The sequence below is a fragment of the Arachis ipaensis genome, chromosome B4 (assembly GCF_059453495.1).
Source record: "Arachis ipaensis isolate K30076 ecotype BB chromosome B4, ASM5945349v1, whole genome shotgun sequence".
Lineage (NCBI taxonomy): Eukaryota > Viridiplantae > Streptophyta > Magnoliopsida > Fabales > Fabaceae > Arachis > Arachis ipaensis.
Window position 1 is genome coordinate 78749388 of NC_142439.1, and position 5597 is coordinate 78754984.

A 5597-nucleotide genomic window follows, 5' to 3' on the forward strand; every position below is an offset into this window, starting at 1 on the left:
CAAGTCTTGGGCCTTTGGATCTTGAGTTTGAAGCAGTTCCTTTCTTTATTTGGGCTTGGCTTTACTTGCAGAGAGAAAGTGCGGAGTGGGCAGAGACTTAAGCTCAGGGCGTAAGGAGTGTTAATCATTTAGTGAAAGTCCAAGTTCGGGAACGTTAGTGACAATTAACATTGTCACTAACGTTCCAATCCACCCCTTTTGCCTTACGTTAAAAACCCACGTTAACTAGGTTAACGTGGCTTTTAATGTTGCCTTGTCAACCTTCGAGAACGTTAGTGACACTCAACATTGTCACTAACGTTCCAGTGTGCCCCTTCTTGCTTCACGTTAAAGCTCACGTTAACTAGGATAACGTGTCTTCTAACGTGGCCTTTGCCATCCTTCGAGAACGTTAGTGACATTCAACATTGTCACTAACGTTCCAATGTGCCCCTAGGTCTCACGTTAGAGTCCACGTTAACTAGGTTAACGTGGCTTCTAACGTGGCCATCTTTTAGCCATCCCAACGTTAGTGACAATGTTGAGTGTTACTAACGTTGGCTCATCTTTCATTTCTCATCGTTAGCTTCCACGTTAACCAAGTTAACGTGGAAGTTAACGTGAATCTTGGGGGTTGTGTGGTTGCTTCAACGTTAGTGACAATGTTGAGTGTCACTAACGTTGTCGACAACTCTTCATTCTCTACGTTAGTTCCCACGTTAACCAAGTTAATGTGGGAGTTAACGTGGTACTTAGCACCATAGGCCAACGTTAGTGACAATGTTGAGTGTCACTAACGTTGGCTTCTCTCCCTCCCCCTTAACGTTAGAGGCCACGTTAACTAGGTTAACGTGGCTTCTAACGTGGCCACTTATGAGTAAGTGCCAACGTTAGTGACAATGTTGAGTGTCACTAACGTTGGCTCAACTTCTTTTCTCCACGTTAGAGTTCACGTTAACTTGGTTAATGTGACTCTCTAACGTGGGCATTGATGGCTTTTTGAGAGTGTTATTGGCAACCACTTTTCTCATTAATCTTTGCAAGTTACCTCTCCTTTTCTTGCTTCTTTTTGGTCCTAAAATCAAGCAACAAAGTGCATTAAAGCTCTAGTCCAAGTCATGAGTAATGCAACATAATATTTGTCACTAAACTTATGCAAAATCCTCATGAAATCATGTAAAATGCACAATGTATGCTTGAGTCAAGGCATAAGTGAATATTTACCCAAAACTAGCTTATTTCCTAAAGAAATGCATGAAACTATCCTAAAAACAATAAAGAAAAGGTCAGTGAAACTGGCCAAAATGCCCTGACATCACAACACCAAACTTAAAGCTTGCTTGTCCCTAATCAAGTACTGGAACAAGAGAATGATGAAATGAATCTCCAGAGGAATGAGTCATCCTTGTGGAAGTCATATTACTGATTTTATGGTGGTTTCATGCATAGCAACTTAGGTTCATTCCATTACTAGCTTTCAGACCTTTATCCTGTCCCAAAACACCCACTTTGTTCATATCCCATGAGACTTTTATTCATTAATCCTTTTATTGTTATTACAAGGGTTGTTTGTGTTATTTAAGCTAAGTGCTCTGTAAGGGGGCAACTCTTTAAGATAAGCTTTCATCCAACACTCCCGAACCAGTTGGTTCAAGGTGCTAGGTGTTGAGACACCCCTAAGGACTTACTCCCTCAAGCCTATCCCCCATACATACACACTACAGGCATTTAGTTTATTTATTTTCTTTTCTTGAGACCTTGGTGTCCAGCACCTCTTTGGGTTACTAAGTGTTCTGCAGTGAAGGTTACTCTTGATAGTGGACTTTCAGCTGATAATCCCGAGTTAGTTAACCCAAGTTACCAAGTGATAAGGCACCCCTAAGAGCTTATTCATCGAAGTAGATCCCTCACTCAGGAGCACCACAGACACTTGCCTCAAGCTTAAAACCATTGATGCCTAGCCTTATTTCTTACTCTTTTTCTTTTGTTTTTCACTTCCATTGTTCTTTTCCTTTTCTCTTATTAGGATCTTGTTATTAACTTAGTCTCATGAGTGTATCTAAAGCAAAGTATTCAGGATAGATAGTTGTCCTCCTAGCCTTGTGCTTGAACCAACTTAGCTAACTTATGACTACCCCAAAGATTCATGAATGCACTTCCACAATATAAACTCCACTCTGGTCTTTTACAACTATACTCATTCTCTTTTTATTTGATTTAAAGGGACAAGCTTACAAGTAGGTTAAGTGATGGTGCAGTGACATTTAAACCAGAAATCATGGACCTCTTCAGAAGGAAAAACTTAAAAGACAGAATTAAAAAAAGTTTAAACATAACATGGAAGCATGTTCTATTTCATATAAGATCTTCCTTATTTAAAGCATAGAAAAGATGGACTAAAAAGAACTCCACCACCTTTCATTCATGTGGATGTCCATGCTCCCATCCTTCTTTATCCTCATTGTGTCTCTCTTGAGTACTTGTACTTCCACCAAACTTGTTCCTCACTATACTCTGCATAAGAAGATTTTCACCAATTTTTTGTTAAGTTTGGATTAAAGCTCATAAAGATTGACTTATTCATTATCATCTGAAATCATATAAAACATGGGTTGTCTCCAATAAAGCGCTTCTTTAGCGTCACTAGCTTGACGTTTTTCTTTCATCACAGTGGTTGGTAGTGCTTAAAGTCCTCCCCTCTTGCTGTGGACTTGTATCCATTGGTTGGATCAATGATTTCCACATGTTCCAGGGAAAGAACTCTGTTGATAGTGAAGACCTTGGGTAATTGAGATGGCACAGTAGGGAGATTAGGGGGAATATCTGGGAAGTAGGCTAAGATAACTCTATCCCCTGGAGAGAAGTCTTCCGTAGGGATCTTCTTGTTCCTCCATCTCCTTGGTACCTTCTTCTTTGTTTCTTTTGAGGTTGCCTTCCCCTTGGTGACCTCTTTTCTCCAAGGAGTTGTGATGCTGTCTTCACCTGCCTCTAGAGGTTTGGGTTCCTCCAGTTTTTCCTTGAGCTGTGGCAGTTGCTGTTTTCCTTGTTTATCAATTGAGGGGGTTTCAGAATGAACTAGCTGTGCTTCAGTGCTTGTCTCCTCCTTCAGTGTCTCCTTATCGTTTATGCTTAGTTCCTTGTCCTCTTGATCTGTCTCTTGTGAGAAGTTGAAAACATTGAAGCTGAGTTGTTCATCATGGATTCTCAATATTAGCTCCCCTTTCTCTACATCGATAAGTGCTCTGGCCGTAGCTAGAAATGGTCTTCCCAATATGATTGGGTGAGTGTGACTTTCTTCCATGTCCAGAATGACAAAGTCTGTTGGGAGAAAGTACTTCCCAACCTTTAGCAACACATTTTCCACCACTCCTATTGCTTGCTTTTGAGTTTTGTCAGCCAGTCTGATAATGACATCTGTGGGCATTATCTCATTGATCTGCAGCCTCTTCACCAGGGATAAGGGCAGTAGGTTGATGCTGGCCCCTAAATCAGATAGTGCTCTGTCGAACATGTTTTCTCCTATGGCACAAGGTATATGAAAACTTCCTGGGTCTCTTCTTTTTGTAGGCAACTCAGGTTGAATAACGGCACTACATTCCTTGTCCATCACTATAGTCTGCCCTCCCTTGAGTGAGCTTTTCCTGGGAAGAAGTTCCTTCATATATTTGATGAATGGAGGCATTTGTTGAATTTCCTTGATGAATGGTATGTTCACATGCAGAGATGCAAGCAAGTCTAGGAACCTTGAGTATATTCTTTTTCCCACAGCACCATTGAGCAGTTGAGGGAATGGTGCATAGAGCTTCAGCAGCTCTTGTTGTGAGATTTCTGGTTCTTTGTGATCTCTATCCTCCTCCTTAGTTGAGTTGTCTTTAGGTTGTTTGCACATTCTGCCTTGCTTGTCTTCAATCTCTTGATCACTTGTAGTGACCATTTTGCAATCTTCCCATCTTACTTTCTTTGCTTCTCCCTTGGGGTTTTTCTCAGTGTCACTTGGGAAGCTATCAGTAGGTTTGGGAATCTTCTCAGCTAAATATCCCACCTGGAATTCCAGCTTCCTAATGGTCTCTCCCTAGTTCTTGATATTGGCTCGCACCTCCTCCTTGAACACCTTATTTTCTTGAATCTCTTGGCTTATTCCTTCTAGTAAGGCTTCAATCTTAGAGAGCCTGTCATCAATTGATGAGTGGTTCGGAGCAGATGTGCTGTTTTGGTTTTGATAAGTATGTGGAGAAGTGTTGTTGTGGGGGTGTTGAGATGTCCTCTGGGTGAATTGTTGGTGAGCTGCATTGTTGTTGGAGTTGTAACGTCTCTGGTCTTGGTTTTGATCTTGCTCACTTCCCCACCCAAAGTTCGGGTGATTTCTCCATCCAGGGTTGTAAGTCTTGGAGTATGGATCATAGTTTTTCCTTGGTGAATTCCTAATGTAGTTGGCTTGCTCCTGACTCCCTTCTGCTTCTTGGTTTACTCCTTCTTGTGTTGTTGATTAAGTGGAGATTGCTGCTACTTGGTTCATCTCCATCTTCTTGGTGAGGTCAGCCAGCTGCTGGGTAATGAGCTTGTTTTGGGCCAACAGAGCGTCTACATTGTTTAGCTCCATTACTCCTCTTGTGTTCCCTCTTTCGGAAGCATAGAAGTAGTCGTTTTCTGCTACTGTTTCAATAACATCTATGGCTTCCTCAATGGTCTTCTTCTTGTTCAAGGACCCTCCAGATGAATGGTCTACTGCCTTCTTTGACTCATAAGAGAGCCCTTCATAGAAAATGTGCAGCTGGACCCATTCGTTGAACATGTCAGGTGGACACCTCCTTGTTAAGTCTTTGAACCTCTCTCATGCTTCATACAGAGTCTCACCATCCTGTTGCCTGAAGGTTTGAACCTCAGCTCTCAGCCTATTGATTCGTTGAGGAGGGTAGAATCTTGCTAAGAATTTGTTTACCACATCCTCCCAAGTTGTCAAGCTCTCCCTTGGGAAGGATTCCAGCCACTTGGCTGCCTTGTCTCTGAGTGAGAAGGGAAATAAGAGCAATCTATAGGCGTCAGGATGAACACCATTAGATTTTACTGTGTCACATATTCTCAGGAAGGTGGTCAAATGTTGGTTGGGATCTTCTTGAACACCTCCTCCAAACGAACAGTTGTTCTGAACAAGGGTGATGAGTTGTGGTTTAAGTTCAAAGTTGTTGGCATGGATTGTTGGTTTTTGGATGCTACTTCCACAATTGCTTGGGTTTGGATTAATGTAAGAGCCCAAAACTCTTCTATCCTCCCCAGCATGATTTGCTCCACCTCCTCTGCCATGGTTGTGAATCTCTTCTTCATGATGATTTTCCATGTTTTCTTCCATGTTTTGTTCAAAGTATTCCTCAAACTGTTCCTCTTCTTCTTCAGCACCAACTACTCGTTCTCCTTTTGCCTCCCTCCTTAGTCTAAGGAAGGTTCTCTCTAGTTCAGAATCAAAGGAAGTTGAAGCCCCGCTTCTTCTCCCTGTCATACAACCAACAAGTACAAGCAGAGAATATAGGTGCAGACAGTATTTGTGTCAGAATTGATGTTAGTTGTGGGTGATGCAATATATCAAACAGTTAGTGGGTTAGCAAACAGAATTGAAAATAACA

The 5597-nt window shown here is 41.7% G+C and overlaps 1 non-coding gene across 1 annotated transcript; it reads left to right on the forward strand.

Moving 5' to 3' along the window:
* Positions 1–4769: 4769 nt before the first annotated feature.
* Positions 4770–4873, forward strand: LOC148568053 (small nucleolar RNA R71). The gene has a single exon (XR_015883107.1). It is a non-coding gene; the product is annotated as a small nucleolar RNA R71 (small nucleolar RNA).
* Positions 4874–5597: the final 724 nt, after the last annotated feature.